The sequence below is a fragment of the Hippopotamus amphibius genome, chromosome 3, assembly GCF_030028045.1.
Source record: "Hippopotamus amphibius kiboko isolate mHipAmp2 chromosome 3, mHipAmp2.hap2, whole genome shotgun sequence".
Taxonomy (NCBI): domain Eukaryota; kingdom Metazoa; phylum Chordata; class Mammalia; order Artiodactyla; family Hippopotamidae; genus Hippopotamus; species Hippopotamus amphibius.
In genome coordinates, this window is record NC_080188.1 from 159059750 (window position 1) to 159074364 (window position 14615).

The 14615-nt window shown below is 34.5% G+C and overlaps 1 protein-coding gene across 4 annotated transcripts in view; it reads left to right on the forward strand.

Annotated features, from left to right (window-relative positions):
* Positions 1 to 14615, forward strand: part of SYT14 (synaptotagmin 14) — a 220460-nt gene that overhangs the window by 109140 nt on the left and 96705 nt on the right. The gene's annotated exons all lie outside the window — the stretch shown is intronic.

Sequence of the window (14615 nt, forward strand, 5' to 3'; positions counted from 1 at the left end):
TAATTGTGGACAAGAAATACGGAAGTTTAAAGGGAAATATCCTCTAAAGGAAGGGGAAAAAATTTGGCCCATGGTCCATGCCACTGTTCTTGCTAGGTGACATTGAACATCCCTCTTTTTAAGGCAGTTTTCCATTTGCTATTGCTATTGTAATTTTGAATTGCTATACATCAGTTTCTCTAGCATTAACTGGTTGTTGAATTGCTCTAAAACTTTTTCCCTGCTACTTTCTTACAGAATAGTTCTTAGACTGTTGTGGCTAATGGTGCTATCTATAAGCTCCTAATTAAACTCAGGTCTTAATCAATGAAGACATCTTTGATTTATCCACTCTTGTCATCTGAACTTTTGTTTAAATTTTCCGTCTCTGCAAGAAAACTGAAAAGATATATTCTGTGTAAGTGAACTAGATTCTCTGTCTTCATTGAAAGAACTTCCATGCCTTTACTGTATTTCCCAAAGGCCTGCCATTTAATCTTTTTTTTCATTATCTCAGATACCATTGAATCCTTCTCAGTATCCCATTAATTTCATCCTTCATATTACTGCACCTTGACATTAATGGACTGTCATTGTAGAGGATATTATGTTTGGTATGTCTGTAATACTGAATAGGACTAATAGGAAATTTTTATAATTGAGTTCAGTTGCCCGAGCAAGGATGTCATTCATATCTGGAGGGTTTCTTTAAATGATGAGTCAAATTTGACGCTTCCAGGAGGAAAAATTTTCAAAATACATACATTTATTCTTGCTTATGAGAATTTCAGTCCAGAGGCTCATCAATTATGTGTCACATTTCAAGTTGTTGATAAATATATTTATGTTTTTTAGTAGCCTCAAAAATAGACCTTTATAGATTAAGACGCAGTTATGTGTCTTTTTTTATTTTTTAAAAAGCAGATATGCACTGTGAGGTGACAGAGACTAGAGTCTGGTATTGTAGGTATTCAGGGCTATATCTTGACATACTTAGCTGATAAACCTCAATTTAAATTCGATAGAATCAACCTTTTCTAGACCTAGGCCATTTCTAGACACGTTACTAGTTATAGAAATTTAGTAGTGGAGTTTTTGTTTAAGAAATTTAAATGAAATCAACTTTACTAATATTAAAATCATAATCTGAATTTAAGCATAAAAAGAACTCCCAATTCACAGTATACCTTAGATCCTTGATTTTGTAATTTTATGTATTCTGGTTGTTGGCAAAACTTCATATAATCTGTTGTTATATTGTGAGGTTCACTATTTGACTCTTGTTCAGCTTTATCTCTTTCACTATTTAGAATTAATTTTCTAAGACTACTGTAGTGCCTTATTTATTTTTTCAATTATCTCTTTATTCAATAGTGTAAAGATCTATTATACAGTGGCTTTGCATTTTTGGCATTCCATTGCAGAAAGTATCAATTTGTCACATAAAAAGAAAAATTAGATATACTTTATTCATGTTAAAGTCACACCCTAGCTTTTTTAAAGGCAGCTTTGACTTAGATTTGCGAGCCTGAGGATATTGATTTGAATTATGCATGAGTGTCTGGTGTGCAGTTGCATTAGCCTGCTGGATGGATCATGTAAACATGTTCTGAATTTTAAGTACATGACAGTATGTGAGTGGCAGGTTAAAAATAGAACTAATAACCAAGTGCATATTTGGAAATTTGATTTTTACAGTGTAAAACTATACAAGGATGATCTCTGCAAATGGTTGACTGCCAATATAATAACTTGTTTTGTATTTTATAAATATAAAATGTGCTGTCTGTTAAGTGTACTTAGGTCAGTAATGTTTTTTCTAATTTGTTGAACTTTTGACAGTAGAAAACAAATACACAGTAGTGTGCAAGTGAATAAGGATTACCTTTCACAGATTATGAATTGATTGCTTAGGCATGCTGATTCTTACCTGTGTTTTTGTTTTTGACTTTTTGGAGGGTATTTTTTTTTAATTGGAGTATAGTTGCTTTACAATGTTGTTTGTGTGTTGCTTTTTTTTAAATAAAGAGGAAGCTTTTTTTGCTAGTTATAGCACCTTACCACAAGCATGTTCATTTTGAGTTCTGGAATTTCAATGGCTATAACCAAACATTGTAGTTCACAAATGAAATTTGACATTCTAATCTCTTAAAATCCTGTATGTTTCATTTTCATGGAAGTTGGGGAAAAACAGTCAATTCTAAGTACGGTCCATATCTTTAACACCTATATTTTATTTTACATTTCTAAATATAAATTTCTTCTAAAGTTGTAATCACTCTTTAAATTGTGAAAAGAATTGCTGATTCTAGAGTTTGATATTAAATGTTTTCATTTCTAAAGTTTATGTGCTTGTATTACATATATGTGTTTGTATTGACATATTTGTGAGTGAGTGTTGGTAAATTTGATCCATTTTTCTTTTGTATTGATATTATTGATAAGAACCTATGGGTATTAAAAAAATTAACCTTGAGACGGGAAAGAGGGAGAAACACACGGAGGGTCTGCACCATGGCTCAGCGTGTACAGACTCAGACGTCAATTCACAGCTGAACAGGGGGTGTGGGAGCTGGAACGTGGGAACCGGAGAACTGGTTCAGGGTGAGAAACGTTGGCAGTGGGGAGACGGACTCAGAGGACAGGAGGGAAGAAATCCGTAGCAGAGAGTGCCTACCGCAGAAAGCTGCGTGGCCATAGTGGCGGCTCGATACTGCTGACTCACAAGCAAGGGGGAGGAGCCGCAGGTGTAGCCTCTCTCTCAGTACCTGTGACGGACAAAGGAAGGACCCCAGTGGGCCTAGCTAACGCACTCAGGGATAACAAAGGCCCCCGGGTGGGGCTGGCCTAGAGTGCCTGCAGCCGAGAGTGAAAAGCCCGCAGAGTGGCCCAGCTCTGGAGACATTCTGTTTACACCTGAGCCGCCAGCGTCCCTCTGCAACAGGCACCACCATGGCCGACTGAGCCGCAGTGACCCAGGCAGGGCGCACCGGCAGAGTCATAGCGGGGGGGGGGGGGGGGAGCCGTGGTTGGAGTCACTCTCTTGGCATGAGCCACCCAAGCTGCCACTGTGACCCAGGCGGGGTGCCACTGGTCACTCACTCCCTGGGGAAGTACCCTCTCTCTCCCCACACACCAACGCTTACAGGCAAACAATAAGGGAAGCTCTGCAGGTCGCAGGATAATACAGAAAGCCCAAGGTGGGCAGAAGGACACTTAAAGCTGAGACCCCAAGGAAATAGAAATATTAATATTAATTCTATTGATCTGGTCCAATCTGGGGTCAGTTCTAGTTTTTTTTTTTTTTTTTTTTTTTATTAATTACGATCTTAGTCCTAAGGGATCTACGTGTTTTATACCTTAATTTTTTCTATTTTTATTCTATTTTTATTTTTAGCCTTTTTATATATTTCTATTCCTAGCTAAGTTTTTTGTGGTGCTGACTATATCTCTCCTACCTTCTTTTCATCTCCTTTGTACATTTCTATTTCTTTCTTTTTCTTTTCGTATTTCCAGTCACACTAGGCTCTTCTGTTGCCCTGTCTTCTATCCTCCTTTAGTTTATTTTATCTTGATATACTTATAAGCAATATTATTGCTCTGCTCTGTTTCCTTGCTTTATTCTCCAGATGACACACTGCTTTGGTATTTATTATTAACTTTTGTCTTTATCTTAGTTCTAAGTATAATTGTCTGATTTCATTCTGAGAATCTTCAGTCTGTCTGGTGGACTCTTGCCCTTTATTATATTTGATTCTAGCTTTCAAAATCTCCCTGGATTCTGTGTATGTGGTGTGTTTTTTTGTTTGTTTTTGTTTTGTTCTGTTTTGGTTTTGAATTTCTGTTGGTTTTCTCTTTGATTGTCTGGTACCATACTGGGTGGGGTTCTTCTGTCAGGTCTTTCTAGTGCCTTATGTTCTATTGGATTCAGTACTTGTGTGTCTTATACATGTATGTGTTTCCTTGACCTAGTATTTGTTTGACTCAACACTCTGCCATTAGCCTGGGGCTTCGACAGTCTTCTTTAAACCCCTTTATTGCTGGGACAAGAAACCTCTGAAGTTTGGACTACTCCATCAGAAGTCAAGTAGGAGGCTCTGGGGAGGGAGCACTCCTACTGAATCCAGGATGCTAGACTACTAGAGAGTCCTTAGACACAGGGAAGATTAACTGCAGAGAACTCTCACAGAGCCTCGTATCAGTCTAAAACTAGGCTTCACATGACTGTCTGCAACTGCCAGTGCTGAACACTTCAAACCAAACTACAAATAAGACAGGAACACAAACCCTCCCATCAGCACACAGACTACCTAAAGCCATGTTAACCTCACAGATACCCTAAAACACACCCCCTGACACAGCCCTGTTCGTCAGAGAGAAAAGACACAGAGCCACACATGGGAAAGCAGACACCAGACGCCCCCCCCCCCCCCCCCAACCAGGAAGCCTACTCAAGACACTGGACAAAACCCACCACAGGGGGCAGAGGGCAGAAAGAAGAGGAATTGCTACTAGGCAGCATAGGGAAAGGAGACAGCAAATCCTAAAAATTAGACAAAATGAGAAAACAAAGAAACACCATGCAGACAAAGGAGCAGGAAAAAAACCCACAAAACCAAATAAATGAAGAGGAAATAGGAAAATTGCCTGAAAAAGAATTCAGAGTAATGATAGTAAAGATGATCCAAAATCTCAATAACAAAATACAGAAAATACAAGAAAGAGTTAATAAGCAATCAGAAGAACCAAAGAGCAAACAAACAGAAATGGACAACAAAATAACTGAAATTAAAAATACTCTAGATGGTATAAACAGCAGAATGACTGAGGCAGAAGAACGAATAGGTGAGCTGGAAGATAGAATGGGGGAAATAACTGCCACAGAGCAGGAGAGAGAAAAAAGAATAAAAAGAATGGAAGACAGTCTCAGAGACCTTGGTGACAGCAGTAAGCACACCAACATTCGAATCATAGGCATCCCAGAAGAAGAAGTAAAAAAGAAAGGGTCTGAGAAAATACTTGAAGAGGTTATAGTGGAAAACTTCCCCAACATGGGAAAGGAAATAATCAAGTCCAAGAAGCACAGAGAATCTCATACAGAATAAATCCAAGGAGAAATACACTGAGGCACATATTAATCAAACTAACGAATATTAAACACAAAGGAAAAATATTAAAAGCAGCAAGAGAAAAGCAACAAATAACATATAAGGGAAAACCCATAAGGATAACAGCTGACCTTTCTACAGAAACTCTGCAGGCCAGGAGGGAATGGCAGGATATACTGAAAGTCCTGAGAGAGAAAAACCTACAGCCAAGAATACTCTACCCAGCAAGAATCTCATTCAGACTCGACAGAGAAATCAAAAGCTTTAGAGAATTCAGCACCACCAAACCAGCCTTACAACAATTGCTAAAGGAACTTTTCTAAGCAGGAAACACAAGAGAAAGAAAAGACCTACAAAAACAAACCCCCCAAAATTAAGAAAATAGTAATCGGAACACACATGTCAATAATCACCTTAAACGTAAATGGATTAAATGCTCCAACTAAAAGACACAGACTGGCTGAATGGATGCAAAAACAAGACCCTTCTGTATGCTGTCTACAAGAAACCCACTTCAGACCAAGGGATACATATAGACTGAAAGTAAAGGGATGGAAAAAGATATTCCATGCAAATGGAAGTCAGAAGAAAGCTGGAGTAGCAATGCTCATAGCAGACAAATTAGACTTTAAAGTAAAGACTATTACAAGAGACAAGGAAGGACACTGCATAATGATCAAGGGATACATCCAAGAAGAACATATAACAATTGTAAATATCTATGCACCCAACACAGGAGCACCTCAATACATAAGGCAAATGCTAACAGCCATAAAAGGGGAAATCGACAGGAACACAATAATAGTAGGAGGTTTTAACACCCCACTTACGTCAATGGACAGATCATCCAAACAGAAAATAAATAAGGACACATAAGCTTTAAATGACACTTTAGACCATCACAACTTAACTGATATTTATAGGACATTCCATCCAAAAATTACAGAATACACTTTCTTCTCAAGTGCACATGGAACATTCTCCAGGATAGATCACATCTTGGGTCACAAATCAAGCCTTGGCAAATTCAAGAAAGCTGAAATCATATCAAGCATCTTCTCTGACACAATGCCATGAGACTAGGTATCAATCACAGGAAAAAAAAACTGTAAAAAATACAAACACATGGAGGCTAAAGAATACGCTATTAAACAACCAAGAAATCACTAAAGAAATCAAAGAGGAAATCAAAAAATATCTAGAAACAAATGACAATGAAAACACAACAACCTAAAACCCATGGGACGCAGCAAAAGCAGTTCTAAGAGGGAAGTTGATAGCAATACAGTCCTACCTCAAGAAACAAGAAAAATATGGAATAAACAACCTAACCTTACACCTCAAACAATTAAAGAAAGAACAAAGAAACCCCAAAGTGAGCAGAAGGAAAGAAATCATAAAGATCAGATCAGAAATAAATGAAAAAGAAAGGAAGGAAACAGTAGCAAAGTTCAGTGAAACTAAAAGCTGATTCTTTGAGAGGATAAACAAAATTGATAAACCATTAGCAAGACTCATCGGGAAAAAAAGGGAGAAGACGCAAATCAACAGGATTAGAAATGAAAAAGGAGAAGTAACAACGGACACCGCAGAAATACAAAAGATCATGAGAGACTACTACAAGCAATTATATGCCAATAAATTGGATAACCTGGAAGAAGTGGATAAATTCTTAGAAAAGTACAATCTTTCAAGACTGAACCAGGAAGAAATAGAAACTATGAACAGACCAAGCACAAGTATGGAAACTGAGACTGTGATTAAAAATCTCCCAACAAACAAAAGCCCAGGGCCAGATGGATTCACAGGTGAATTCTATCAAACATTTCGAGAAGAGCTAACACCTATCCTTCTCAAACTCTTCCAAAATACAGCAGAAGAAGGAACATTCCCAAACTCATTCTATGAGGGCACCATCACCCTGATACCATAACCAGGCAAAGATGTCACAAAAAAAGAAGATTACAGGCCAATATCACTGATGAATGTAGATGCAAAAATCCTTGACAAAATACTAGCTAACAGAATCCAACAGCACATTAAAAAACTCACACACCGTGATCAAGAGGGATTTATCCCTGAGATGCAAGGATTCTTCAATATACGCAAATCAATCAACATGATGCATCATATCAGCAAATTGAAGGATAAAAACCATATGATAATCTCAATAGATGTGGAAAAAGCTTTTGACAAAATTCAACATCCATTTATGATAAAATCTCTCCAGAAAATGTGCATAGAGGGAAATTACCTCAACATTATAAAAGCCATATATGAGAAACCAAAAGCTAACATCATTCTAAATGGTGAAAAACTGAAAGCATTCCTTCTGAGAACAGGAACAAGAAAAGGGCGCCCACTCTCACCATTATTATTCAACGTAGTCTTAGAAGTTTTAGCCACAGCAATCAGAGAAGAAAAAGAAATAAAAGGAATCCAGATTGGAAATGAAGAAGTAAAATTGTCACTCTTTGCAGGTGACATTATATTAAACATAGAAAACCCAAAAGACTCTACCAGAAAACTGCTAGCACTCACCAATGAATTTAGTAAAGTAGCAGGATACAAAATTAATGCACAGAAATCTCTTGCATTCCTATATGCTAACAACAAAAAAGCAGAAAGAGTAATTAAGGAAACTCTCCCATTTACCCTTGCAACAAAAAGAATAAAATACCTAGGAATAAACCTGCCTAAAGAGGCCAAAGACCCATATGCAGAAATGCACTTGCTTGGGACTTAACCTCAGCAATAAGTAGCTGCAAACGGGGTGAAAAATGCAGACATTTTCCTCCTCCCTGGAAAAAGCCCTTCACCTGGGGCTGAGGGGAGATAGAACCTTTCTTCTTGGCTGCAGCTATCTGGAGTAGTCTCTGCCTCACTAGACTGGGAGGGGAGCAGTCTTGGGTCAAATACTATAGACTCTTTTCTTTCTTTGTGAATTTTCATATTCTTGAATAGATGTGTATATATTTGTTGTTCATTTCCAGAGATTAAAATAAAAAATTTTTTTTATAGTTTTCACCAGTTTCACTGGAAAGCAGATGAGTAGAGCTCCTCATATTGTCAGCCAGAAGTCAGTATCCTAATAATTTGTTTTTAAATTGTTTTAAGCATACAAATAAGTACAGATAATTTTATAATGATGCACACATTCTCTAGTTTTTTTAGATTCTAACATTTTACTATATGCCAAGAATTTTTTTTAAAGAGATGAAATCTTAGATAGATTTGAAGACTTCTGTATATATACCTTTATAGTTTATAATTCAGTATTTATCATTGCCATGCATTTTTTATATATTTTAAAAATTTACCCTTCGTTCACAGTGTGTAAGCCTTGTTACTGATCTTCTGTATGTTGAACAATGCTTGTAGTTGCCAGACTTCTGCATTTTTGGCAGTCTACTAGAGGCATTCAACATTGTGATGGAGTTCCTAGAAAGAACAGGTAAGATGGAAAAAGAAATGAAATTTGTAAACATTTGAAGGGAAGAAATAAAGTTGGCATTTCTGGAAAATATGATTGTTTGCTTAGAAGAGAAATGAGGCTGCATAGGCAATTATTAGAAAAGATATTTTATCCAGCATCTTTTTTGTTCATTGTTTTTAATAATTTCTAAGAATTTGCCTCTAGCTCTGGTTGGGAACTCCTGCACAGTGTTGAATGCTAACAAATGCTTCTTGATCCTATTTTAAAGGGATTTCTTCTAATGTTTTCCTTTTGTTATATTTGCTGTAGGTATTTGAAAGGTATTATTTATTGAATTAAGGTTAACTCAAGGATAACCCTTCTGTCCCTAGTTTTCTAAGACTATTTTTTTAGTCATCAATTGATGTTTAATTTTATCAATTGCATCTTCTAATTTTACAAGATTATGTGGTTTTTAACCTTTAATCTGTTTATGTTGTAAATTATATTTAAAAGATATTCCTATGTTAAACCAACCTTGCATTCTTGAGATAGAATCAAATTGCCATACTATATTTGGTTTATTACTCTTTTGTTTCCCTTAAGATTTTTACAGCTGTGTTCCTGAAGAAACTTACTATAACTTTTCCCTTCTCATATTGCCCTTTTTTGAGTTCTAGAATCAAGGTTTTACTAAAATCATGAAATGAATTTTAGATTATTTCCTCTGTCTCATTTCCTTAGAACATTATATAAAATTGAGAGTATCTGTTCTTTAAATGTTTTGTAGAATCAGTATGTAAAATCACTTGTACCTTATGATTTTTTTGCGGGTAGATTTTTTTATTGATTCAATACCTAAATGTTGTAGGTATAATTGGGTTCTTTACTTTTTTCTTCAGTCACGTTTGGTAAGTTATATTTTCCCAGGAATTCTGTATTTTATGCATTTTCAAATTATGCTTATAAAGTTATTAATAGTATTCTTGTTTTGGCCTAAAAGGGTTATTTTTTTTCCCTTAGCTTCTTCCAGGAACTTGGTTTGGGTTTTTATCAATTTTCTCTGTTGAATGTATTTTTTAATTTCATTAATTCTTTGTTTTTTATTATTTTCTTTTTTTACCTATTTTCTTTGGACATAATCCTTTCTTTAACTTCTTGAGTTGGAAACTTTATTATCTTTGGCTTTTTTGATTTCTAACATATTGCAATTAAGGATATATATCTCTTTACTACTTAAACTGTATCACACATTAGTACATAATATATCATTTACGTTTGTTTCTATGATTTCTCTAATTCCTATCATGATTTCTTTTTTAATTCATAAGTTAATTTGAAGTTTAAAAAAGTATTAAAACATAGAGGATTTTGTATGGATACCAAGGGGGGAAGGTGGGTGGGGTGGGAGGAATTGGGAGATTGCAATTGACACGTATACACTATCGATACTGTGTTTTAAATAGATAACTAATGAGAACATACTGTATAGCACAGGGAACTCTACTTAATGCATTATCGTGACCTGAATGGGAAGGAAGTCCAAAAGGGAAGGGATATATGTATACGTATGGCTGATTCATTTTGCTGTATGATAGAAACTAACACAACATTGTAAAGCAACTATACTCCAATAAAAATTAATTTAAAAAACATTTTCCAGATATATTGAAAGTAATTGTGTTGTGATCAGATAACAGAATCTCTGTGATATTGACTCTTGCTTTTGTTAAGACTTGCTTTTTATGGCTAATATATTTTGGGGGGAGGAAGGGAAAGGTTGTCAGTGTTCAGTATTTCTATCAAAGGAATATGTATTCTTTAATTGTATTCGGATCTGCTGTATCCTTCCTAAATAATTTTTCTTCTTTACCTTTTTTTTAAAATGGAAGTATAGTTGATTTACAATATTATAGTAGTTTCAGCTGTACAACATAATGATTCAGTATTTTTATAGATTATACTCCATTTAACATTATTACAAAACAATGGCTGTTTTTCCCTGTTATGCACAATAAAACTTTGTTGCTTATCTATTTTATGCATAGTAGTTTGTGTCTCTTAATCTTATACCCCTCTCTTGCCCTTACCCCCTTCCGTCTCCCCACTGGTAACCAGTAGTTTGTTCTCTGTATCTGTGAGTCTGTTTCTGTTTTGCTATGTATATCTGTTTATTTTATTTTTTAGATTCCACATATAAGTGATAACATACAGTATTCGTCTTTCTCTGTCTGACATTTTTCATTAGCATAATATTCTCTAGGTCCATCCATGTTGTTGCAAATGGCAGAATTTCATTCTTTTTTATGGTTGAGTAATATTCTGTTTTATATATAATATATTGTATATATAAAACCTCTTTTTTAAGCCAGTCATCTGTTGATGGGTGGCTTACGTTGCATCCATATCTTGACTATTGTAAATAATGCAGCTGTGAACATTGGGCTGCATGTATCTTTTTGAATTAGTGTTTTCATTTTCTTTGGATATATACGCAGGAGTAGAATTGCTGCATCATATGGTAATTCTATATTTAGTGTTTTGAGGAATATGCATAGTGTTATCATGGCTGTACCAGTTGACATTCCCACCAGCAGTGTACTGAGGTTCCCTTTTCTCCACATCCTCACCAACAATTGTTATTTATAGTCTTTTCCATGATAGCCATTCTGACAGCTGTGAGGTAATATCTCATTTTGGTTTTGATTTTTCATTTCTCTAACGTGTATCTGCTTTACCTTTCAGTCACTGAGAGAAATGTGTTATATCTTTCACTATTACTATGAATTTATAAGTTTTTTCTCTTGGAATTCTGTCAGTTTTTCTTAAATTGTTTTGAAGTTATGTTTTCAGGGACTTACATGTTTATAAATTTATATGTTCTGGTAAATCATCCCATCTGCTATTATATTAACCATCTTTATCTTTTTATTTTTATACCTTTTGAAGGAGGGGCTCAAAAACTAGTATGTTATATATATTATATATAGTATTATGTATTTCCTACATATGTATTGCAAAACTTATTACAATTATATGTTTGAATTTGTTTCTGCCCTGTTATGTTGGTCTGTTCACTCCATTTTTTCTTTGCTGCTTTTTCTTCTCTTTTTTGCCTTTATCCTGATGTGATTTTTAGGGGGATAATGTAGTGTGCAAAAATTTTTGATGGTCTGCATATTTGATGGCATCTGTGTCTCTAGAAATAGCCTTCTAAAAGAGGATGTTACTTCTGAGATGTAGCATAATATTAATGTAAAATGTCTGCAAAATGTAATGATCACTTACATTACTTGGTATAAATGTCTTCTTCTCAGGAGGGCAAAATGTTTTTTATTCTTTTCCTCTTTTAATCTTTACCTGTAACATTTCTTGACCTGCTTTCCATCTCCTTTTGCATTGTGCAATCACCATGCATTTAGTAGTTCTAGAATCGCAAAGCCAGATAGGCTCTTGAGAGCTATGGAGTTATGCAGGAAGGTCTACATCTCCAATATCAAAAGGTAGAAGTAGTTTTGAGCAAATAGACTTCAAGAAAGTAGAAGTCTAGTCTAGTTCTCTCTTATAATTCACTGCATCTTTAGTAATTTTCACTTTTAGAAAATTAATCCCTTATTTTATTCCAGTTCCAAAATAGAACTGTTAAATGTTATGAATTCATGATAGTTAAAATTGCAAGGATCTTTTTTTTTAATTGTAAAGACCTTTTAAATTATAAACTTATTTTCTTCATTTTATGCATACAGGCCCAGAGTTTCTATGCTTACTTAGCTTTTTAGTAGGAGACCATAGTTTCAAACCCAGATTTCCTCCCTCGTGGTTCAGGGTTCTTTATCTTTTCTCCTTATCTCTGACATAAAAGCAAATTAGGTATTCTTCTGGGGGCCAGTGAAGTTTCAGTACCTTGCATAGTGCCTGGCACAAAATAGTGCTAAAATAAACACATTTACCTTTTCCTGAAAGAGAAAGATAGGTAAACTTGGAATTGCTCTGTTGTAAATGTTTTACACTTTGTTATGTGTGAGCACAGAGGAGGTCTGCTGAAATCAGGTGGGTGCTTTTCAGTGTGGGTCTACATGTTATTTCCCCAAACCACTCTTAACGGAACATGGCTTTGGGTCTCCTGTGGCAATCATGAGAGAAGCTGATTTACGTGGATACATTTTCTCTGCTGTTCAACTAAATTCAGCAAGGGTAGTTTGAGTATAATTTTTTCCACAGACTTTTGCTACAGTCGTTAGTTGTAAAGAAAACAGATATTAAACATTTCCTGTGGGTCCTTATAAGAATTTCAGAGATGTATTATTTTTCCCTCAGCTAATTCTGATTTAAACTGAGTAATCCCATTTCCTTTAACCATTCTTATGATTTCTATTTAGAAGTTTTCACAGTCTTTCAGTAAGTACAAAAGATGCTTTCCCCCTCTACAGATGGAGAAATTAAGGCCTTATAAGGTTTGACTTGGAACTTGTGTGTAGAATTCACTGTATCGTACTGAATTTTTGTATTATATGTGCTGCTTATAAATTCAGGAGCTTTCCTTTAGTAAATCATATATTCACATTAGGTAATAGAAAATGCATGTTTACTTTATATGATCTCTAGATCACACGTCCTTATAGATGGAATAATATATATTATTAGGTTGATGTTTCCTAATCATAAAATTTAGAATAATTAAACATTCACTGAAGGACATAACTGTCCACAATTTAATAATATAATTCTTGCAAATTGTTCTGTCACATGAAGAGGATTAAACTGTGTGTGTACATTTGTCTTTAAAAGTAAAATTATATAACTCTATAGAAAGTCCACCTCACCACCCCTTACATATTTATACTATTTTTTTTAAATGTAAGTCACAAAAGGAGATGCTGAAATTATTTCTTGTTAGAAGTGGAGTTTGATCTTAAATTCCTGAATTTTTTTAAAAAATGTTTTATTTAGTGAAAGGTTTAATTTATTAAGAAAATCAGATTGCTACAATAAGAAAGAAAAAAGTATAGAGAGAACAAGATTATTTCTGACATTGTCCAAATAATTTTTACTGGTAATTTTGCCTGATAATACACGTTCTAGTCTATTTTGCAACAGTGTTTTTGTTACAAAGCAGAAGTTAACTTTGGACATTCTGTACAATCTCATAAATGAGTTCTTCTAAAATTTTTTATTGTGGGCTATATAAGATGAATGTCCCTATGAGATATTTTCTTTAATATAATTAAAAGTATTCAATACTAATGATGTCAAAACCGAAGTCCAGGTTTCATTTTGGACCCTATGAATTACTGATGGACTGTTTTGCTGGTTTATTTTAATATTTGTACCTTTTCTTTCATAATACCTTTTATTTTTTGCCCAGTGATTTGATGTCTACTCAGATTTTTAAAATAATTTGCTGGTCAGCTGGTTTGTTTACGTAAAAATTTTTTTTCTGTTTTTTAAAAAAACATGAATAATGGTAAAAACAATTCAAAATTTGTGGTATCTAGATGGCTTGATTCCTGCCATGTCTGTTTTCTTGTGTTTGAAGAAACACATAAAGCAGTTGTGGGAGAATGCTTGTCACTGGTATCCATGGTAACTCCAAAGATACTTTGGAACTCAGATGGATAGAGTAAGCCACAGTAATAGGTCTCATTATAAGGGCAAAATACATAAAAGGTTCGGGCATATGCTTTTAATTAGCTTCCAAAAATAGCTAGGACTAGAAAAGATGCAGTGAAGTAATATTTTTCAGTGTTGAAAATAGTATGGGCAGCATTTGAATGTGATTTTTTTTTCTTACTAAAGTAAGGGAGATGTACACTCTGAATACTCATGGTAGTATAGTTTCTTAATCATAATTTGATCATAGGAGTCCACATTGATAAAAGGTAGGTTTAGTTTCATATTGATACAAATGTGAAATTTGCTTATCATTTTTAATTCTTATCCCTACAACATAGTTTATTCAAAACAGCACTCTTTAGGCTTTTTCTTATAGATTCTAATGTACCTAGGAAACATACTTTCTATCTATACAATATGCAAGAATGAGTCCATGCATTTTTATTTTAAAATACAAATAAGACAGTAGCCAAAATTCTTATTATTAAGGTATATTAAAT